This window comes from Hippopotamus amphibius, chromosome 1, assembly GCF_030028045.1.
Source record: "Hippopotamus amphibius kiboko isolate mHipAmp2 chromosome 1, mHipAmp2.hap2, whole genome shotgun sequence".
Lineage (NCBI taxonomy): Eukaryota > Metazoa > Chordata > Mammalia > Artiodactyla > Hippopotamidae > Hippopotamus > Hippopotamus amphibius.
Genome location: NC_080186.1, coordinates 205,832,331 through 205,857,732, shown reverse-complemented (window position 1 = coordinate 205,857,732; position 25,402 = coordinate 205,832,331).

Genomic DNA, 25,402 nt, shown 5'->3' with positions numbered 1-25,402 from the left:
AATAGGTACAAAATATTTGATCAGGTTAGACCCATCTGTCTAGGAGAGTAGTTTTGAGCCTCCAACTTTTCCATAGGTACACCCAGAAAAGCTTTGGATTCTAAGCAATTCACAGAGTCTCAGTGATTATTCCACCCCATCTTTAAATTTTGAGAAGCAATATTGAGATGCACATAATGGGTGCTTTTATTACAGGGATAAACCTGAATTAACTCTAATTTTTGCTTAAGTTAAATCATTTGAAACTTAAGTTTATAATCTTTAATACTAATTTAATGCAGTTTGAAACAAGTTACTTTCTACCCATCCTCTAACTGATCAGGTCTTTCTGGTTGAGAACTCTGGGTTCAGGAAAGGTCCAAAGCTTTTCTGTCCTTTTAGGGGTAAAACCAAGATTACCAATGGTACCATTGCTTTTAGTGGAATCCGCAGTATGAATTGAAGATGAATACAGTATTCTTCTTTGATTCTGCTCTTAAATCAGGAAGTGGTCTCTGTTTTCTTCTCTTCTGATTTTGATTTGACTGCACTACTCTCTATGTACCTCTTCCCCAGTATGTCTCCCACAGTCTGGATTTGTCCAGGGATCAAAGAGCAAGTGCTAGAAATTAATGGTCATATGTTTGTTTGTAAAGTTGAAAATTGCATTAGACGTAACTTGCCCAGGATATCTTAGATCTACAGCAGAAGAGTAGATGAAAGTCATTGTCAATTGTTGCAAAGAGAATAATGGGAAGTCAAGAGCACAATGAAACTAGGGTAAAAATACCTGTGTTCAGGGCCAAGATCTTAAAATTTATTAATGTGCCATCTCTAGTGAGTCACTTAATTTCTCTGAGCTTCAGTTCTTTACTGGGAGTCATTCAGTCATATAGCATTGCATCCTTTCACTAAAACATATATATTTTTGAGGACAAATGATATGTCTGAAGCTTTATTTTCTTTATAAGATTGTTGATGTGGGGAACACATGAACTATAAAATATGTCGTGAATTATGATCACTTGGTTTCTATGGCTTATTTTACAAAGACACACAAAGATTTTTAATATCTCTTATGGGTATAGTTTTCCTTTTGTATTGACTTTACTACATTTAATTCAATTTTTAGATTATTTAAAGTATCAGTGGTATTTTTACATAATTATACATCTGGAAAGATAACCAAAAAGTTAATTTCAATCTATAAAGAAGATGTATGTTTGGAATTCACTTTTCCATCTAATCCTTCTGCACATTCATGTCAAATGAAAAAACAAAAACAAAGATTACCTTACTGTTACTGCCAACGTGGACAACACCTCTACCACCAAGGACACAACATAACACTATCAGTTTCTTGCCAGCAGCTAGGAAGATTTATCCATTTTTCCTTATGTATCCGTCTTTCAGACTACATATGGAATCTAATGAATATGGAAATCCCTCACCATTAATATAATTTAATGTTAAAGTAATAATGAACTATGCATAACTGCCAAAATTTAAGATTACAGTCTTAGGACTTCTCTGTTTAAGATATATCTGCATTTTACAAATTGTTCTCAGCAATTTGTATTTTCATAAAAACAACATAACAGCGTTGTTCAACTTCTGCCCCTGTAATTTTCAGGCTGTTTTCCCATTGCCGCAGTCTGCTAAACCTCTATTCCTTTTTAACAACTTCTGAGTAAGAAATATATACAACTACTAGAGCCATAATAAGACAAAGCTGTATAAAACAGAGACTAATGGTGGGAGAGACACCATGATGGCAGGGTAGCTGACTTCATTTTTAAGTAGGAAAAGGGCAGCTCTCCGACAGCAGACCAAATCAGAGGCATACATGGTCAATAAGAGAAGAGTGGCAGGCCCTGGAACTGATAATAAGGAAAGTCCCAGATGTCAGAGAGCTCTATCTTTTGGTCCTCTTGTCTTTCCTAAATCCATTAGAGTTACAAAAATTGCCTAAAAAGGGAATTATATTTCAGTTTCTGTAATTCATTTTCAAAAACAGCAAAAGAATATATTTGCTCCATAAAAATTGTATTAGTTGGCATTCACTAGTGCCAAGTCTGGTCTGCTAGCTATCCCAGTCATCTTCCATGGCTCTCTATGTTTTTATTTTAGGAGAATTCCAAAATCTGCTTGGAGGAAGTGTGCTCAAAGACTTATCTCACAAACGATTTTTTCCCCCCATGGTGTTGTAAATAAGGAGACTAAAGATACATAAACTACAGCTACATATTTGAACTGGTTAGAGAAGTTATTAAAGCAGGTGTCTGGTAGTGACAACATACATAGACAAGTTGACTTCTAAGATTTGGCCCATAATAGCTGATTGTATTGAAAAGTTTGGCTTGGTATGAGGCTGCAGAACATTAATGTGAAACCTTCTTTATTTATTAGGACATAGTCAAAGAAGTTGGGTTAAAAAGTAACTTGGAGGAAACTGACTGACAGGTTCTCTTCCAGTGAGAACCTTGACCAAAAGGACCTTCATCTTACCCACGGAGAAGGTTCATTCAACCATTGTTTTGAAGGCCTGCCAGGCACTATCCAAAGGGAGATGCTTTTATACTGCTCTTATTTTGCCCAAGTGCATTCATCTTCTGTACACTTTGGCAATAAGGAATTTATCAATGTCAAGGAAAATACTCAGTATGAAGAGTCTGTGCAATGTGACTTTGTTTAGATCTGGGAGCATCCCAGTTCATGCAGATAACGTAACACCTGATCAGAAAGCTTGTCAGAAACCCTTACCTTGTTTGATTTTGGAATTTTTAAAATGTTTTCCATAACAAAGAGTGAATTTTAAAGATTATGGAAATGTAACAACAAGCATTTATGTGGCACTCTACATGTACCTCCTTAGATATTTTCACTGCAGTCAGTTAAGTTATACCAGCATGGGCATTCTTGTCCCTGTGTGCTGACAAAGAAAGGGAGGGTTCCAAGACCCTCAGAGACAGGAAATGAGTTTCCCAAGATTGCACAAGTAGTAAATGATGGATCAAGGACTCAGAGCTGGGAGTTCTGGTTCAAAATTCTGTGCTTACTATTTCTTATACTGCTGCCTTTCCTTCCCAACACAGTAGAGCAAAGAAACAATACATAAACAATTCTTTTTAGGATTAACTTATTTTATTAAGAAGCATAAAGTATAGTACAAGTCTTAGAAGACTCTGACTATATTTTCAAGATCTAAAAATGGAATGGCCTAGGCTCATTTCCGTATATCTGGATATATTCTGAGTCTCCTTTGGAAATGATATTTTGATTGTGAGGGCAGGGAATACCCTACTTGTGTTTCAAAAATTCTTAAGCAGTTTGTGATAAATTTTGTGCCACAAGCATATTAAATTGGCAGATGATCAGTGTGGTTCATATTATACCAAATTAAAAGTGAATATCACTTAAAAGTAAAGATACTAATGTCAAAAATAAGTAGATTGTTTTTATATATTTATGTATTCATTGATTTCACTTCAAAGGTCCATTTTATAACTGAAGAAACTGATATTAATGAAGTCATTGACTTGCTGAGTGGAAGTCTTTTGTAGATCTGGGTTTAAAACTGCAATTGCCCGTTCTTGAGTTGTCTAAGGAGCCACTTTAGCTGTGCAGTACGTGTTCTTCAAAAACAAATGGTGAAACAAGGTCAGTACAGTCTCCTTGTTAAAGAAGGACAAGGCAGGCTGTTTCTTGTATAGGTTCCATTCGTTTTCCTGAGTGACCTTGTCCCAGTGCAAAATAAAAGACTGTAGTATACACTAGATAGAATCAAAACTTCTCTCAGGCAGTTTTCTCTTTCAAGTAATAAATATGTGGATAATCTCAAATAAGCCACCATGTACGTTTATATTTTCTAATGCCCTCACTACAGAATGGCTTTTATGTTACGCATCTACCTAGGCAAACAAATGGAGTTCAGAGATTAGAGTTCTAACTATGGCAATACATGTGATTTAGCGTGCCGTGAGTTAAAAAAAGACAAGTCTTAATTAAGATAAAAATAGTAAAGTGCCTAAATATTGAACACATGTATGAGAATATATTAAATCAATGACTAATACTTGGTCTTGAAATCTGGATAAATGTTTAAAATGTTTCTTCAGTTCAAGCCTGCAAAAGATATAACCTAAAAATACAACTGTTGGAACTGGCTTTATTTTTGTTACTATGAATATGATATATTTGATGTGCTGCTAATAGTTTACTCTGCCAACTACACTCCCTTGGTGAACCATATCCAGATTTTCAGACGGTGGGCAGTGCGGTAGGTGCTGCTCACCCCACTGCTGGGTGGGGAGGGTGTGGTGCAGAGTAGGAAGGAGGCTGGCTTGCTTTTCCTCCTCTTCTTCCCTCCCTTTCTCCTGTGTTCTCTTCTTCCTTACCTTCTTTATTTTTTCTTTCAGAAACTATTTATAGAGCCCTTTGCATGATTTAAGTACTTCGCCAGAACCTGGGGATAAAATGGTGAGTAAGATATCCATATACTGCCCTTTTAGAACTTTCAGACAGTGAAAAAAATCCATCTGGTAAACTGGCAATTACAGCTCAGTGTAATAGATTCTCTATTAGGAAGTGAGTAATACTATGGGGTCCCCTAACCAATACATTGAGGGAAGAAGAGCCTCCTGGAGGAAATTACATTTAAACAGAGGACTAATTCATCATTTATTCCTCTTCTTTAAGAGTTTCTTAGGCTTCCTTGGGGGGCCAGTGGTTAAGACTCCACACTTCTAATGTGATTGGGGAAGTTCTGCATGCCTTGTGGCCAAAAAAAAAAAAAAAAGAATTTCTCATTTTCTGCGGAATTAAGATGTTGCTCAGATCTTCCCCACCTTCAGTTTTACTTTTCATTGTATCCCTGCACATGTCTTGGACTTTAGCCCATCTTCACTAATCAGTCTCCATCTCTGATCTTAATTCTCATCCTCCAGTTGTACTTATTTCACCCTATTTTGTATTATAGTTTATTGTTTCCATGCATTTTTCCAGCCTAGAAGTCAAGAATTGATTCTCATTTTCCTTCTCAGTCCTCCACTTGCAAATTCTATGCCCTATAATAACCTAGAGTATGTCATTGTGTCTAGAACAGAAGTCTCTGATGGCACTAAAATGATTTATGCACTTTTAAAATTCACTTACTCAAAGAATTGATTAATTATCTACCATGTGCAGGAAAAAGAGAACAAAAGTGAACATCCATCATGAATAAACATATCTAGTAGTAGAGATCAGACATATTCCCAAAGAGATTCAGTTAAAAGAATTAGCTTATAGCATTGATTCTTCTTTTCAGCAAGTGTTTATTGAATGCCTACTGTGTGCCAATCTCCATTGTCATAGAGCTTACATTTTAATTGGGGGATATTGACAAATAAACAAATACATGAATATGATTATTTCAGAAGATAAAAGTGCTGATAAAAAATAAAATCAAGTAATGTAGTAGAAGATATATGAAAGGACTGTAACAGATTGAGGCATCAGGGAAGGCCTCTATGAATAGGTGTCATTTGAAGTGAGATCAGAACAGTCAAGAAAGAGCTGGTCATGGGAAAATCACAGAGAAGGGAATTCCAGGTGGAGGTGACAGCAAGTGCTAAGAATGCATTTGACTTCTTTGAGGAAAGTAAAGAAGTATAGTTAGGCTGATGACCAGCATCTAGGGAAAGGGTGATTTGAAAGTTAAGTTGGAGAAGGAGGAATGGGTCAGATCATTGTTACGTTTTGTAGAGTACTGTAAGGAGTCTGAGTTTTATTTTAAATGTAAAAAATGTGTGGCTATGGCTTCCTTTTCCTTCACATCCCAGGGATACTTCATTTGCTCCAAAAAGGTGACCAGGTGGGGCTTCGACACAACAAGACCCATGGAGACCGGGTTCCTGTAGTTCTCTAAGATCACATCCAAGCTATTATATGTATAGAATGGATGAACAACAAGGGCCTACTGTATAACACAGGGAACCATATTAAATATCCTGTGATAAAGCATAATGGAAAAGAATATGAAAAAGAATGTGTGTGTGTGTATAACTGAATCACTGTTATGCAGCAGAAATTAACACATTGTAAATTAACTATACTTCAATTGAAAAAAAAAACTGCCACAAAGATAAAAAAATAAACATAATGAGAAATCACTAAAGAACTTTAAATAGGTGAGCAACAAGACCTGATCAACACATCAAAGAGGAAACTCCAAATTCTCTGTGAAAAGAATGAATTTTAGGGAGGGGAAAATGGAGGCAGGGAGCCCTGATTGGCAGCTGTTACTGTGGCCCATGAAACAATGATAGTGCCTTCAATAAGGAAGGTATGAGAGAAAACAGAGAAATGGAAAAATTGGAGATGTTCTAACAAGGTAGATTTAGCAGGACTTCCTGATGGATTAAGTGACAAAAAGAGGATAATAGATGAATTCATCAATGGCTGTTCATGTCATTAGTATTCAGAATGGGAGGGGGTTATGGACACTGGGGTGTGGAGGCAAAACTGGGTTCCTTTACATAATAGTTTATGATATGAATCCTTAGAGATCCTAGGGTGAGCCTTTTCATTGTTACAGTATGCCTTGGAGGAAGTATGTATTTACCCTGGATAAGGCTATGGAGAATGATTAGGGTTTCTGTTTTTGCCTGGAAATATTTCAACTCAATACTGCAAGACAACTCATATTAATTAAAAACTTATTTCATGTAATTTGTGCCATAAACTAGATCTCTCAAAATATAGGTCCCTTGGTGGGGAATATTTAAATATTGATACCCTTGGTGGCAAAAACTTTAGAACACTTCTACTTAGATTTTTGAATATTTATGTAATTGAATTAGTGGAGCCACCTTTCTTTCCTACTCATCTGATTTGCTTACCAGTAGCTCTTCACTGTGTTAGCCTTTGTCTAAAGGAGCAAGGAATGCCAGTGACTCTAGATTAATCATATGTGGGGGTTTTTTTGGAAGTCCAAAACAAATAGTTTTTATAAAATAATATTTTATCATCCATGTTCCAATTTTTAACATTAAATCTAAACGTTTCTTTTAAAAATGACCCTTTAATGGAGAATTAATATGATTCCATGGAATGTAATTGAAATGTACGTTTTTTTCCCGTCAAAATTAGTGTACCACCTTTAAAGTCTCATATATACATATATTTAATATAAATATATATATATTTTCAGTGGTGTGAGAATTACTAGGGGAGAGAATAGAACAACACAGTGGTCTAAAGTGGTAATGAAGATTCTGACACTGAATTCTAGTCATTGGCAACTCTGTCATGTATTTACTGTTTGATCCTATTCAAGTCATTTGAATTATCTTTCTTCAGTTTCACACCTGTGAGATGGTACAGCAAAGAAGTGAAATAGGACAAATATTAGATCACACAAAACAGATAAAAAGGAAAATGAATAACTTGAAATGCTAAATTAGGACTTTATATTAAAGATTAAGCGGTGAAACTGGAGACAAAGTCTTGTATTTTCTTTGAGCATATTTCTTAGTTACTATATTGGTTTTTAATCATTTATTTTACATTTGTTGGCTACTTACTATGTGCTAGGAATTGGTGGTATGAAAATTATTTTACTAATTTTTTTTCTTATGTAAAGAACTCTCAGTTTTGCTGAGGGAATTTTCTTTGTTACTGAAAGGGATAATTTTATCCACATCCATTGACTTCTTATTTTGTCTCTTCGGTCTTCTGCTACTATGATATTCTTTTATATACTATTTGAGTGATCCAGAAACTGATAGGTCCTGGTCAATAGTTTTTGGAATTTTTTACCCAGCTAAAAAAATAATTTTTATCATTCTTAAAAAAAAAGCAAAGAAATCATTATTAATGTATATGCAATGCTAGAATATAGGCAGCCATGCTACCTTTGAAGTAGATTTCTTTTTGTAAATAAAAAAAAATGGACTATTTTTCTAATGTTTGCTGGAAATGTGGATTTTTTTCTTGTTTGTTTGAAAAATAAAGAGTTCATGTTTATGCAATCTGTCCTTAAAGTACAGTGATCTTGTGGATGCATTGGAGGACCTTATTTAGAAAGTCTACAGCTTGATAATAATTTTTATTTGGTTTACTTGCATTTCTTTTAGCACACACTTCCACCACAGAATGTACTTCATTAAATGTGAGATAGGAAATATATACTAAAAAGACTAGGAAATTGTTCATGAGGAAGCCAGGACCTAGTAGATTATGGCCTTGGTTATAGCACTGAATTCAGAGAGAAATGTGGCTCCCATCAGTTCAGAGCACAGTGCCCTTCAGAGTAAAATGACTATCTCACAGAGGGATTTTTATCTTTAGACTGACTCCTCTTGTCAATATTGATGCAAAATCATACAAAAACACCTTGCATTTTTATGGTGCTTTACTTTTTTAAAGCAACATTTCACTTCACAAACATGTATTGTGATCCTACAGAAATTGGAATATAAGGAAAAAAGGCACAATATCTACATTAGAAGAATGTATAATATAGTGAGAAATATAGACATATATAAATAGATTAAAATACAGTGACCCATTATGAATTCTATTAAATAATTGTGAATAGGAAAGATGAAGAGGAAAGATGCTAGTGTTATCATCTTATTTGAGCCTTCTTGTAATTCCTTGAGATCAGTAAGAAAAGCGTATCTGCATCTGATCAGTGAGGAAACAGCTTAACTTCTCTGTTGGGTGAAAGGCTTTGCCTGAGGTCACAAAGCTCCTTGTTGGTATAGTTGGAGTCCTCTGATTCCTCAGCTGGTGCTCCTTGTACAGCCTAGTATTCTGGCATAAAATTGTTCGGCTTCCTTCACTAATACATGTATGGTGCAAAGAAGATGTTAGTTGACAAAAGTTGGCCTGTTAGGAGCTTTCTCTGATGTGAATTCAGATCACATTTTGGAAGGCACTTTTCAGGCAGTCTCCAAATAAGGCATCCTTGGGTTTTTGCCTTTTTATTAGAAAGAGATGGTGGTTTTCTGTACAGAAATTTAATGAAGTTTTATTCATATTTAAATATTTGAATAATTATATTTGCTTATAAGGGAAAAGCAAATTTGAGGCATGTTGCTTTTTGGCCAAAAAACAGAACAATAAAAAAAATCCTGATTCAATCAAACCATAGTTGGATTCAGTAAAGAAGATAACTGGCAAGTCTAGTTTCTGCTTTTCTAGAAAGAAACAGCAGATTTTGATCATTTTCTAATTTTCATAATAGTTCTTATTGCCTCAGAAAGTTGGAAATGTGTTTTCTCATTTAGTATTCCTAAAAGAGCATTTAGGATTAGGTTCCCACCTCCTGAAACAGAGAATAAGTATGAATGAACTTAAATTACACAGTGATAACTATTGTATGGATCATGTTGGAAACCTCCTGAGGACTGGCAGCCCGTACAACCCAAATTATGGAGAATAAAGATTTATTTCTAAGCTACTCTCTGACAAACTTTGAGAGTGTGAAAAGGAAGCTAATTGTTTTAGTCTTTTCTGTATTGATTGTGTTGGAGGTCTAATTGAATCAGATAGACATAATATATACATAAGGTGCTGAACCACTGGGATAATGCAGTTGGACTTGTTGCAAATACTGATATAATTAAGGATTTGTTAACCCTTGTATTATAAACCACTATTATCAAGGACTTTTAACTAAGTATTAAAAATTCACTCTCAGCTGCAACTTGCCATTCATGGTCTCAGCTAGGAAGCAATTTTCTTTTTACAAATTTTCTTTTAAAAAAAGTCTTCCTCTGTAAAGCTTTGTAACTAATTTCCCTTTGATAAAAAGTTTCAGGCATGAGTTTCCCTTCTGAAATGGAAAATTCCTGATACGTGAGAAGTAAAAGAGGAAACAGTTCATTTCTACATTTAATGTCCTTTCTCATCAGGTAGAAGACTCCTTTGCTAAAAGAGGAACTCATCCTTGTTTTAGGAGGTTAAATAATAGGTTATAAGGAAAACAAAAAACCTGATCGTTTCTTTCTTAATCCCACCTAAATGGTATCTACTTTTGTTGTATATTCTCCTACATATTTCAGTGTGTATATGTACAAACACATATATCTTTTTTTTTTCCACCACATATTTAAAAATCAGATTTGTAGTTAATTCTTCTAAATCGCATCCAAGTGGTGGAGCTGAATTTTTTTTTCTGTCCAGGCCAATAAATGGGCCAAGCAGTGCTCATTCTTCTAACCTTTCCTTTGAGAAATTACATACATATACATCATTAATTTAGAGTTAAGTAATAAAAATAATGGCCTGCAGTCTTGGATTATTTACCCTCAAATAACTTTCTTCAAATCCACTTACACTCACAGCAGCTTCTTTGAGTCCTGGCCGGGGAGATCCTGAAGGCTGTGTGGAGCCTGTGATAGATACACAGTAACCCTACCACCAATGCACTGATTCTGAATGCTCCATTCTCTTGCAGAAGAAAACAGCTGAGACTCACTACTCCATCCATTTTAACTTCACTGGTTTCTCCAGAACTTCACATCCCCAAAATAGCAATCACTGAGTGTTTTGATGACTAGATGGGAATCTTTTCTAGATTCTTCTCCCTACTCTTTGTAGGAAGAAGTAGGTGTCACAGAATCCAGTTGAGCACAGATAGAGAAAAGCTTTATTGAAGTAGATACATGTTTGATGAGCCCATCATTTCAAATTTTTCAGTATTTAATTTAGTGATGCTAGAAAAAATAGTGAGTGAAATAATAATACTGACCTCAACAAATGAATGGTAATTGCTTTGATGATCCTTATGATTCACTCCTTTTATGGTTAATTTATTGTATTAATTTTGTTTTGCTGCATGACAAACATTTTCTTTTCATTCTTATACATGAACATTGAAAGACTTGGAAATAGTTTCATATGTTCATGATTCTCACAGTGAAACATGTTCAGTAATACATCAAAATTCTTAAGCTTAGGAAAAACAGATTTGGAATTAGGATATTGGGTAGCACATTAAAGCCCCAATGGATCAATTCCTTTCTTACCTTTTTGATAGTCATTTCACTTCTAGTTAACTTAGAATAGATAGAAAAACTTAGGAGAGGAAACTGTTGGGACAGTCTGGCTGAAATAGTCACCAAATGATCATCAAGTTTTATTGAAGTAGTTTGTTTAGCTAGGGGGAATCCAGCTATTTTTCTCCTACCTTTGTTCCTCATTTGTTTTTGACATTCAAATATGTATGAACAGGGGAAACCTCTATTTTCACCCTAGTTGAATCATCTCAGAAATTTTCAACTTAGTAATGACCTGAGCTAGGCTTTTGGGCTAAACAACTTGGCTATATTTAGACATATTTGGAATAAGCACTAATAATTTAATCAGTAGATGACTAGGAAATAACTGTTTCCGTGACCAATAAAGAACTTTCCAACATACTCAATGTGCAACTGAGGTGAATACTTAACAGAGCCTTTTCAAGCTATGGATTGGGGAAATGGGTAAAATAAAGGAAGGGGATTAAAAGGTACAAACTTCTAGTTATAAAATAAATATACAGCATAGGGAATATAGTCAATAATGTTGTAATCACTTTGTATGGTGACAGGTAGGAACTAGACTTTTCATGATGGTCATTTGTGATGTATAAAAACAGCAGGGAATTCCCTGGAGGTCCAGTGGTTAGGACTCTGCGCTTTCACTGCCAAGGGCCCGGATTCAGTCCCTGGCCGGGGAACTAAGATCCCATAAGCAGTGTGGCACCAACAACCACCACAACAAAAATAAAACCAAAAACAGTACCGAATCACTGTTGTACACCTGAAGCTAATATAATATTGTAAGTCAATTATACATCAGTAATTTTTTTTTTTTAAGATTCATTGGTTTGGGGAATTATCTAGGGTGGATCTTTCTTTATCCTTAGTGTTGATGAATATGAGTTTTCTAGAAGTGTTTACCTACGTGCTACATATCAACTAAAATCTCTGCAGCCTTTTATTTGATACTCTACTAAAAAACTTAATAGAGTTGATTTTTATAATATCGTTGGTTGAGCTACTTAGAAGTGTAGGAGCCTGAGCAGTTCATAAATTTAAATAAAGCTTCCTTGTGGTCAAATGTTAATAATTTAATGTAAGTACAAATGATGTAGATGATGTGGTACTGGGCATGGGAGGAACGAATTCTTTGTGGGATCACCATGTTCTTTCTCCTTGAAATATATGTTACTCTAAATAGACACTTCCCAAATCCTTCAACATGTTCAAATTTGAGGATAGATTAACATTATATTGACAAATTTTAACAATAAATCAAAAATAATCAGATTATATTCATCTTTTCTTTCCTTACTTTGTAGATAAGAACATACTGAAAGAGTGTTACCAAGACATTGCTTTTCACATACATTCATTAGTAATTCAAAGATTTAGTAGCTGATGGTGATGTTAGTGTAATTAGCAGGAAAAAAATGGAAGAAATGCATGTTGCTATAGCAATATGTTCATCATGAATGATCTACAGCATAAACACCCAGATTAATTTACAAGATGCCAGGTAGAAAGCTGCATGGCTGACTAGGCTACTCTCAGATGCCACAGTATTTGTTTTTATTAAGTATAAACATTACAGTGGAGCTTTCAAGGTATGTGTGCTTGTCACTGTCAATCACACAGGGGTTGCATTCCCAAAGAGTTTTCAAGTGAATCTTTAAATTTTTAACAGATGAAGAGAAACATTTTTTCAGAGAATTAAAAAAAATATATACCAGCACAGATGACATTTTGACACTGAAACAAGCTAACAGTCTCCTTGTTCATGGGCAGAGTATGTTTCTGTTTCATCTGCGTGCTTGCTTTTGATACCAGAGGTATGGGGATTTTAATGTGCAAGCGGATTTAAAAATACCGAAATTGGAAGCCATGGTGTCAGGAAACCTCTTAAGAAAGCACTTTGTGGATATGACCATAAGCCGGATGACATTTTAGCCCACCATAGTTTAGGTTATTACTAGAAACTCAAGACAAAAAAGGCATCCTTACCTCATTGGGCAGGGAAATGTGATATGTGGGTGTATATATAGGTGTGTGTTTAAGAGCAAGTCTGAAAGATATAGTTGCCAACTGGTTGCTTGTTGCTGATGGTATTTTGGGGCCTGGAGCCAGACACATGGGATGGTACTGGGGACTCACATTCCTCAGCTTGGCCAGTGGGCTGGTTCTGCAGCCTTGACACAAACATAGATCATGTTCGTGATCTGACTTTCTCATTCTCTATTGCCTGAATAAGCCGACTTCAGAGTTGGGCAAAAGTTAGAAGGGGTTAGAATGGGGTGAAAGGTATGAGAAAGGCTCAAGAATTTTAGAGATAGTGAAGCTTAGATGATCCTGTCTGCATTCCCTTATCATTGACACTTATGGCTCACACGAGAATTTAGAGGTTTATATGACCTGTGTGGAGTGTGTATAATTGACAAGATTTTCATTAACTTATTCAGCATGTAAAAATAGCAGTAAAAGCTGCGATAAATTTGGCCATTGTATTTTACTCAAAATATTGTATGATAAGACTCAAGAAATGGAGATGGCATGTTCTAGTGGGACCCTGTGTAGTGTTGTATAATCCACTTGGGACAAAAGTCAGGTCACCATATGCTTCTAGATCACTTGATATAAGTAAGACAAACTCATTGTCCTTGGGCAGCATACAACTTATAAGGATGGCCAGTACAGAATTCTTGATGGAATGCCAACATGTTGAGGGCAGGACCTTCAAGGACATCAGGAAGAGTAGGAGAGTTGTGGTTGTGTTTTTTCTCCATTCTAGAGAAGGATTGGTTCTCTGGGACTAACTCCCAACATCTGGTTAAACCATGTAAGTTATGAGATTTGGCCAAGGGAATTTAAAAATTTTAAGCCAGGCCTGGCATTCACCAGTACTGTCCCTATGGGGGTTAGCCTGGAGGCTGGAGGTTGCCAAACCCAAGTTTGGACCCTGCATTACTTAGGCTGGATAGACAGCCGCTATGCAGAGGAAATGAGCAATAAACATTATGTCCTTTGGGGTTCCACAAAGAAAAACAATAAACCTGTATCAGTCATGGTTGCAATAAAGGATGGGTTGCTTCAGGCTACTGCCCAAATAAAGGCTGTTGCAGGCAGTCAGCCCTAGAAAAGAACAAGTAACTTTCTTTTCTTGCCCCACCCTGTTAGGGAGTCAGTTGCTGGCCACCAGTGAAGTTGGTGCTAATTTAATCAGGATGTTTTGCTTTAACTTCTGGTGTGGCTTTTTGTCTGGATTGAGGAGGAAAAAGTATTTTTTAGAATACTACATTTCGAAGTTGTTTGTATTGGTTTAAGTATCTCTATTATTTTCCCAGTACAAATTTTGCATCAGTAAAACTGGTTAGGCATTTAGACTTTTAATCATTTTACTTATGGTATATGGTACAGTGCTATTTTGCTTGGTTCAGCATAACTTTCTTGAAACAAAAAAATCCCACACACAATAGGAATGGGGCAGGAGAGGTACCAGGTGTTTTTTTGCAATTAGTGACTTTTAAAAAAATTGCTACCCTCTCTGGTCTTTAGATCTCACTTACTCTGCTCTACTTTTTCTTTTTTCTATATGATTTTTTTTACCAGTATTGTTTACTGTCTGTATTCCCTCAAAAGCAAATATACCCCCTGCCCCCTGCCTTTTTCCAAGTGCCTAGAATTGTACCCAACACATAGCAGACTTTCAATACTTGGTGAACATGTGAATGGAGACTATTTGGATATTTTGTTTGTTGGGACATTTCCTTGGGCCAAATTCTGATTTTTTTTTTTTTCTTATTTGGCTTTATCCAGCTAGAAGGCATGAAAAAGAAAATAGTTTTTTTTTTAAAATAAATTTTAAATTCTTTAAAGTTTTTCTTCAACAGGCCTTATATTTTGAATAATACCCCCATCTTATTTTATCTGAAAATTACTGGAGAGCAAAGATAGAGTAGGTATTATATGTTGGAGATTGTTATGGATTATAACATTCAGAGGTTTTCGGGTTTCCTTCTAGTATACACTAACTGTAAGAATCACTGAATATTAATAAAAGAACTGCATATTTGTGTGTACCAATGAGAATATATTATCTTCCCTCAGATGTTATTAACTAAAAAGAATTATTTAAGTCATGCATGGTTTGTTTCTGTTTGAGAATTATAAAATGAAAGTGTTTTTAAAGAGAAATAACATCTAAGTTTAAACCATAAGATAGTTCATACTTAGAAATCACAGAATTTTTTTTAACTTGAAGACCTTAAATATTTTTTTTGGTACACATGAGTATGAGTTCTACATAAACAAAATTAGAAAATTATCAATGGAGGCATAAACATGAATTTTTTATTAAAAAAGAAATAAATGAATGCTACAATTTTGATGTGTGTGTGTGTGGCTAAAATTGTGTTTGTGCCATGCAGTTTTCTTAAATGCAAATACTGCAAATCCTCAGTGAATATGCCACCAAAAAAAAAAAAAAAGTCAGCTTTTTTTCAGATATCGAAATAGGCAACTTACATATCTGTTAATATTTCAGGGAGATTAAAAATACAGTCAGTCACTTGTATAGTAAAAAAAGATATATGGGCTATGTATGAAATCAAGTATGTGTACATCCCAAACTCCAAGCTCTTTCCCCTAGAATGTTGCTTTTCACCTACTTTAAGGAGTTTTTATGATGGAATAAAATTTTGCCCTGGATATTATAAGGGTCATATATAACTGAATCTGTCGAACAATAAGGAAATGCATGACTAGATTTTATTGTATGTGTTCCTAAGATGTCATAACAATGTAGTAATAAAGTGCAGTCTTTGGGTATGGTCTCTTTATATCACTCAGGTGGGCAAATAAATTGAAAGATTCTGATATAGTAAGAAACCTGGATGAACCTGATTATCTATTTGAACCATATTACAAGCTCCTCTAGAGTACAGTCTATGCTGACACTTACTTTCCATTTCTTCTGTTGTATCAAATATCTTGCCTGAACATATCTTAAAATGTTGTTGGTAGATAGATATTAATGAAGGGCAAAATGTGTTATACAAGGGTCTGCAGAACAACAGTATTTAAGTTAAGCAATGAGGAAAAAGAGGCAATTAAAGAGAACAAAAGCATCCAGGAAATTGGGAAGAAAATCTAGAAGCACACAAGAATGGTATCATGGAAACGAAGGAAAGGGTGCATCAAGAAGAAAGGTGTGGTCAAGAATGCTGCAGAAGCCCTTGGAGCAAATACTCTTTCTGCAGTTGTCCCAGCTGCCATTTCATCTTGACAAGTTGATGTTTAGACAGTGGTATCGTTGGGAACATTCTGAAAATGCACTAGAGATTGAAACCTCTGTAGGTTTGTGTAAGTGAAAATGCTCTACAGATAAGTTTAACAAGGTAGACACCAGACTAGTGATAATCAGAAAGACTAGAAAAGGAAAACTTCTGTGGTCTGTAACTAATCTCTGTCTTTATCTAAATCTGTATAGTTTGGTGCAGTAAAGACAGACAGGATTTTAGAGAAACACAGGATGGAAGCCATGACTCAATTACACTCACACATATGTGGGTGCATTTATGTGTATCTATTTCCCTTAATTTGCTGGGAACCAATATTTTAAAATAAAATTCTTTAAAAAATATTTTTGATTTGATTATCCCTCAGTACATTCACTAAACATTGGTAATATTTTTGATGATTTTTATAACCAATACACATTCAGTACAATACACAATATATGATAGTCTTTTTTTTTTTTTTTTTTTTGCCCATAATAGCATCCAACTAAATTCATGCCATTCAGCTATCTTTAAGAATACTTATTGGTTAATTGAGTAGGTGCTTGAAAGGATCCCATTGAAAACAAAGCAGGTGCTGTTAAATTCCGAAGTAAAATAAATCACATTTTAAACTACATTCCATCCTTTACACATCCAAAATGTGTAGTCTTCCTCAGATAGCAAAGGAAATATTAAAATTTACTTAAGGAACACTTTTGCTACTTCCTTTGGTTAAAAATTTAATATTTTGAAAAGTTAACATATGTTTTCAATTTCTAAGGCAACGCGTTTAATTTCAAACCAATTCATAATTTCCTTATAATGAGCAACGGTAAGATTAACCTGATTCTGAAAGTCAAACTAGAATCTTCTTAAGGCTTTATTCATAAGAATTGTGGAGAAGGGAACTTAGCTGTTATTTCTGTTTATTATATGTGAAAATGAGAGAAAGTCTGACTTATGAAACTATGGTAGACGTTGACATAGAGTTGGCAGGGAGCTTTCAGTGACCGTTCTATCTAAAACACTGTCCACTGACTCCACCCCTTGCCAGATCACTCTCTCGGCCCTCTCCCTATCTTCTTACCACTGTCTGAAGACACACAATTATTTATTTGCTTGGTTGTTTATCAGTTATACAAAGATCGTAAGCTCTGAGAGGGCAGAGGATCTTTCTTGTTCAATTCTGTATCCGAGGGCCTTGTGCAGTACCTAACACATGCTAGGTACTTAATAAATATTTTTGAATAATCAGTGAATATGTCCCTTCCCATCAATTAGGCATCTTAAGTAATCATTTATGTAGCTTTAAAACATTCCCATTTCTTTAATAAGCCATATAAGATATTTTTAAAAAACTGTACTATTTTTATGTTATAAAACCTGTAAAGGTGTTTACTAGACTTTTACTCTGTATACGGTACATTAAGTACACTTGGGTTTGTTGTATAGTTGTCAACCAGCAAATGAAGATCACAGTGGGCCAGGCCCATTATATTTATTATAATCTCTAATCATTCCTCTTGTTTCATGAGCTGTGTGTTATTGATTCCATTTTATAGATGATGACACTGATATCCAGAGATATAAATAACATACTTGATATACTTAAAGTCATTTGGTTAGTAAGTGGCATAATTGGGATTTGACCCATCTAGCTGAATCCCACATATTTTTCCCTATTAAATCCTCTAAATGCTAGTTTACAAAGTACCAGATGAACAAATAGGTTTGAGTCTTATTAACCAGTGAATTTCATTTAATGATACCTTATCCTTATGTTGGCATGGAACTACCTTTAAAAATTAACACAATAGCTAATTTCTGTATTTTTACTAATACTAAGTAAATTCACACATATGCCTATTTTAAATAAGAATTTTAAACATATTTTGTGTTTTGTAATGGCAAATTCGTTATATATACCCTAGATAAGTATAGTTCCAATAGAAGTTCTGCGAGTTAGTTATAAATCTACCAAGAAAAAAAATGGAAATAGAAAATAGTAGAAAAGCTACCTTCCTAATCCCTGCATTAGGGACTTATATTAGAACATTCTTTAAAATGAAGATTGTTAATTGATTTATTACTATATAGTTAGGAATAATATTTAGGAAGAAATATAGACTTTATCCAAATTACATAATTTCCCAGTTGATTTCAAAGATATCCTATTTTCAAGAAAGATATAATTATATATGTAAATACCTGTCATCTATCTCAGGTAGGAACCTACGAGTTACTGAATAGTGTTATTCTGCAGGAACGGGGAGGAAATAAAGCAGTTACTTCTTCAGTCTGGAAATTGCTTGTAGAAATCAGTCTTGACTACTTGCTAACATAGTAATATGGGTAAACAATGATTTTACTCTGCATGTTAGAGGGCATTGCCGTGTCTCCCTCACATATATTCTTCTCTCGATTCAGTTGTGTAGCAGACATGAGTTTTCACTGGAACTGATATGATTCCCAGCCCCATAGGTGGGACTAGATAAGTCTAAATTAGGATAATTCTGTCTGCCTTGACATAGTGATTGCTTCTGGAAACCTTGGCCTAAGCCAGTTAGCAAACGACATTTTTACTGCCACAAATACTGATCCAGGGTGAGCAAAGACCTAAGCCAGTCCAGTGATAGCAGAGCTCAAGTTGTAAGAGATACTAACGCTCTCTCCTGTGTGTTAACCAGAAAGCATGTGGCTCGGGTAGGATTGGCAGCCCTCTCCCTGCCACGAGGAGGGCCAGCTTAGCAAAAAGCCTGTCAGGTGAAAGTAAACACTGCAAGAGAGTCATAAAGAAGCAGGTCTGCCCTGATGAAACTCTGTGGCTCTTCCAGCCTCTGCACACTTTACTTGTATGACTCATTATTTTGGCTGTTTTAAGCTGGGCATCCCATCATTTGAAGGTAAAAGCCTCCTAAGAAGTTACTGAGATTATCTCTGATTCCATTTTCTCTCTCAGCCTCCTCAACTATTCAGGTGCCTCAGGCTTCTGATTATTTTTCACCAGTTGTTCCTGGTTTTGTCCCGTCTCGCTTTCTGCTGGTTTACTTTGGGTCCTTCTGTTTTCCTATCTGTACTGCTGCACCAGCTTGCTAATAGGTCTCTCTAAATTTAATATATTTAATAGTTTAAAGTTTTTCAAAGGTTCCCTACTGCTTCCAGGTTAATACTCAAATTCCTCATAAGTCATCAGGAAGATTTCTTCTGGCTCTCTTCTGCTTTTAAAATTCATCTTGAAATCTAACCTAAACTTGTCTGAATGTAGTATTTGTTTTATTCTCTTTAGGCCTTTGCCTGTTTGTTTTCTGAAATACTCTGACCTATTTTGATCAAACAACTCAGCTAAAATACCATCTCTTTGGTAAAGTATTTCTTAATTGCTATTTTTTTTTCTTTTTTAAAATCCTACATGGCTAGTTGCTCATTCTTCAGTGTTCTTATGGCACTTTACACATACACATATCAACACTTCCCACACTGCGTTGTAATGATTTGTTTATAATTTGATCTCCCTTCTGGACTGTGACTCATTGAGGGCCAGGTCTGGATGAAGACATTGTTTTCCTCCCAACTCAGCCTAAGGCTCTACACATAGTACACATTTAATAAATGTTTGCTGATTATGTGAATAAAGGACTGAATTAGTCTTTATGGTTGTTATTTCAAAACATGCTGTCAGAATACACATCTACAGGTACTGTCCTAAACATGAAAACGTTTCAAAAGGATATGGTAACTGATGTCTTGTATTTTGCATGTTATTCTTCATGGACTTTAAAACAGCTATATGCAGAATTATTACTTATTAGGTCTCAAATTTAGACTCATTTTAAGAATTATAATTTTTATTTTTTTTCCAGAAAGACTTCTCTTAGTTTAGACTGAAGCAGAGCCAAAAGACAAGAGGAGCTCTAAGGTCTACTTGTCTGTATTTACTTGGTTTAAAATAGCACTGGACTTTTGTTATGTGAGGTTTTCATATGATTTGAGAAAAAAAGTTTTAACCTGCTGCTTTGTTTGAACAGTGATGGCAAAAACTAAAAATAACACAAGATTCCAAATGCGTGTATGGAAATTAAAACACAATTTTGGGCAATTGCTGTAAAAACTTCCACTCTCTTTATACACCTTAGACTTAGCCGGAGCCAGATCTGCCCACAAAGGAGACGTTTAACTGATAGGTCCTCTTTATGAAAGGCCTTTTCCAGGGGCCACATCTTGGGGGGTTTGGGGAAGGGAAGTGTGTGGTTCTGTCTAAATTTCATCCAGGACTTCTCTCCCCATCTGACCCTGGAAATTGCTGCAATTTCAGCTTCCTGTGGTAGGCAGTAAAAAAAACTAAATCAGAAATGGTAGAAATACACTTAACCAAGTACAGGGAGTTTCTAAGATTCCTATGCTGGAGCCAGCTATGTATTCATAAGCAACACAACATAATTCTAACTTACACAAGGCACCAACCATAGTAATTCAAACTTCTCTCTGGATGAGCCTTGAAAATAGCTTACCATCAGGAGCTACTATTGGTGAGATATATTTTTATTGTTCGTTTTTAAAAATAAGAGAAGAAAACGACGTTTATTTGTAGAACACTATTCAAAAAACATTTCTCCTAAGGAGATATGTGAAATAAGGGGTTGTAGAACAACAGTGTGAATGGGAGGTACAGGGCAAGTGAAGCTGTTTGAATAGGTTGCCATAAAAAGAAAGGTCACAGTGATTCAGCCGACTAAGTAGGCCCTAACTAAGAATACCACAGGACTGCTTGTCTGGCTAGGGTGGCTTTGAAGGAAAATGACAAATGAGATTGACAGGGGCATCTGAACCCTTGCAGCTGTTTCATTTCAGGCATTCTTCTCCAGGATGGCTACTGCATGGATTTAAGAAGCTGTAGACAGCAGTCATTTAAGGAAATGGACACCAGGGCGAAATCATCTTAGAATGCAATCTAGAGTAAAGGGTTAGTTTGGTCAGAATATGCAGATCCCAGCCATTCACCAGCTGAGTCCCTATCCTCTTTGTTGGTTTGCCTTAACACCCTTTACTGCTCTGGTTCACCTCTTATCTGCATCAAAAGGTAGTTTCCTAAGTACGTGTTGTTTAAATGTCTTACCTGCTAAAAATCTCACACTGATGTAAAGCAGTATAATATAATACAAAAGCCATAGGTGTTGGAATCAAAATGTTTTTAATCATGGCTCTGATGTTTTTTGACTTTGTGGCTGTGGGCAAATTCTTTGAGGCTCACAGTCTTCATCTGTAAAATGGGAATAAAAATAATAATGTATAATTTACAGAATTATTATAAGACATACTTGATAATGTATACAAATGACTAGGCACACTTTAAATTCTTAATTCAATTAATATGACAACTAATATTATGTTGGCTTTCAACCTTATTTAGCAGTTAGACCTTTTTATTCAAATACAATCTTATACTGTATACACACATATATACGCACATATATACATATACACAAACATATATATGCATATACACACATACATGTACACATATACACACATACATGTATATATACACATATATAACACTTAGAAGCAGTATATTACTATTATATTTTGTAATTTCAAATCAAATTATTTTTAAAGTAAGCAAGGAGAATAGTAAGCTATGATGAAAATAAAAATTAGGTAAAAATAGCAATGATAACAAACAGTTGTTGGGGATGTGTGATGCACCAGGGCTGAATTATCTCATTAGATCTTCACACAATCTTAAAAGACAGTTATCGTTACCACCATCATTCTCATTTTATAGAAAAGGCGATGGGGCCAAGACAAGCAAATCCATTTCTCTGGATCCCAGAGTGAAGTGGGGAGTCAGGATTCCAACCCAAGCTGTGTGCCACTATAGCCTACGTCTTCAGGATCTCATTGCCTCTGCAGCCAAACTATTTTATGTTTTGTTTTATATTCAGAGTATTGATAATCTTGACACAGAGACAAGTAGTGGCAAATTGTCAAAAAAATTTAAATAGTTTCCATGAAATCTCTGAAGACTACTAACTACATTAATGTATAGAATTTAAAGGAGATTATTAGGGTATTTCCTTTTCAAAGTTAAATCACTACAGTTTCTAATAACTTTTCACCTCCTTTAAATGGTAAAGGCTAAATTTTCATGAATTGGTGTATGGGTTTTGTAGCCAATCATTAACTCATTAGTTCATTCAAAAATGGTTTTTGAACATATGTTAGGTGGCACGCCAATTTAAATCTTTAGTGCTTGATGAAAAATTATTTTCAAATATAGCTTGAACCATAATGAGATTTTGAATGAAATTATTAAATTGTTTGCTAAATACATCCAAAGGTAAAGGTATAATTTTATTACTAATGTTCTATATGAATCTTAAGCATAGTAATGTGGTGACTCTTCATTACTTAGTTGAGCTTACTATAATTTGAGAGATGTTTAGCTGTTGGATTTTTAGATCAGGGATATTTAGGGAGGTTTTTTTTTTTTTTACTTTATATAGTATTTTTAAACCATTACCTGATCATGGGCAGCATGTAAACCTCTATATTAAAAACTAAAGTTTAGAATGCAGTATTCAAATCATTGCATGTAACACAAGAAAGTCTGTCTTAATAAAATTAACAGTTTTTATAACAAGATCCCACAATGTCTGCAAAATACTGGCAATTGTATAATGAAAATGTAAATGAAAATAATGTGCATACTATACAAGCAAGTCATTGGAAGAGGGAATGCATCCCAGTTTGTTTGTTTGTTTATTTATTTAAAATTTTATTTTTGACTGCATTGGGTCTTCATTGCTGCAGGCGGGCTCTCTCTAGTTGTGGCGAGGAGCAGGGGGCTACTCTTCATTGCGGTGCGAAGGCTACACAGTGCGGTGGCTTCTCTTGTTGAGGAACATGGGCTCTAGGTGTGCAGGCTTCAGTGATTGTAGCACGCAGGCTTAGTAATTGTGGCATGCGGGCCTTAGAGTGCTTGGGCTTCAGTAGTTGCAGTGCATGGGCCCTGTAGTTGTGGCTCGTGGGCTCTAGAGTGCAGGCTCAGTAGTTGTGGTGCACGGACTTAGCTGCTTCATGACATGTGGGTTCTTCCCGAACCAGGGATCGAACTTGTGTTCACTACATTGGCAGGCGAATTCTTAACCGCTGCACCACAAGGGAAGTCCCTGCATCCCAGTTTACAAAAATGTTTTTACCTTAGGTGTCTACTGGCAATGAATTGTATCAGGAGTATCTCTCTACTTTTCTATTTATGTAGGTATGTGTCTGTCTGTCTGTCTTTCTATCTCTTATCTGAACTTGGGCTCTGTATCTGTTAGCTCTGATTTATTCTCTCTCCACTACTATGAATTACTTTTATGTACTTTTTTCTTGTTCTGTTATACATATTCATAAAATTAGCTTTTGTTTCCCTCCATTTTCTCATTTTCAGTGACCCTTGAATACCTGTTATAAGTGATTCTCAAAATGGAATGTCTACAAGAATCATCTGGGAAACTTGTAAAACATGTTGATTTCCAGATTCTTTCTGCTGAGGTTCTGACTCTGCAGGGTTGGGCTTGAACCCCAGAATCTGCATTTTCCAAATGTGCCCTGTTCATTCTGTTGGAGGTAGTCTTCTGAGCATACTTTTGGGAAATTCCTGCTGGAGTGAATGTGTAGAAATGACATGAAAATGTAGGTTGATATATTGCAGACATGGATATGCTGAATTTCCAAAACTAGAAAATACTGAAAGACTGAGATTTCAAACTCTTACAAATATAAAAAGAATGGTTTCTTATATGGGGCAAATTGCTTCTAATTTATGTACCTTGTAAAATAAAGGAGAAGGCAGAAAAAAGTTGAATACGATTGTGCAGGATGGTTGCTGTAAATTAGTTACAAGTGTAAATATTTTATCTTTTTATCCAAAGAAATTTAAAATGATTGGATGGTGGCCTAGTAATTTTTCCCTCCTGTTTATCCCCATCATTCTCTGCATGCACTACCACCCCCTGCCTGAATATTATAAATAGTGAATAGAGGGCTATGATCCCAATAAAGGAAAAATATATAGGGATGAGGAACACTTTATTAGAATTCAATGGAGATTTCTAGATTCTACATTGTGTAAAGTATTGATTCTGTTAGGTTTTCAAAATTGGTATAAATTTAGAATATAATTTTCTTGGGATCAGTTAAATATTATTTTTTTCCTAGTATTGAAATCCCCTCATTTCTTTCCACAGATTATTTTTTTTGTAATTTTAAACATTTCCAAGCTGATTTAAAATATCAGATTGCTTAGGTGATATCAAACTAAGATCACTGAAAATTTTTCTGAAATATCTATATTTCCAAGGGCCATTGACATAAAGATTCATTTAAAATTAAAATAAAGAAAAAGGATCTGTCAGTATAAAACTCAAAATGTTTTTCTAAATAGAAAAAAATTCATATATTATGCCTATTTCTTAGGCAATTTTATGACGTTACGTTGATATATGGCAGTGAAACTATGAGGAAAATTTTGGTATTTATGAATTAGATAAGATTCTAACAACCAAATAATTCTGCCTTCCCAAATAATAGAGAAAATGTTAAATATTTAAATCAAACTGACTAGGTTTGCCCAAAGAGGAACTTTTCTCTTGCCATAATTTAGCTTAAATTATTTTTATAGAGACTGGATTTTCTTCACAACCACAATGCCTTTTTTTTTTTTATATTGGCTTTTGGCTTTTGTTCTGAGGCAGACCCTTTTAAATTTAAACATGATCTGTTGTATTTACTTTGAATGCCAATATATTGTGTATTACCCACCAAGTGACTCTTTCTTTCTGCTATTCAGAATTAAATAAACCAAGACGCAACACATGTCTTAAAACCACAATAGTTTATTTATAAGAAGAAAGACAGCCCATCAAACTTTCCACAGGAATTTAAAAAATCCGTCGGGGACTCAAAGCCTTTACTTTCTTTCCATTCATATAATTTTGGTTTTGGCTTAACACTTAGCACAATATTCACTTCAAAAGAATATCCCTTGCATTTAAAGTAAACAATCATTGTTCTACACAGACTTTTAATTTTTCCCTTCTGCCCTTTGCCACTTTTCTTCTCTTGGTCCAGTTCTTTGCTAGCATTACG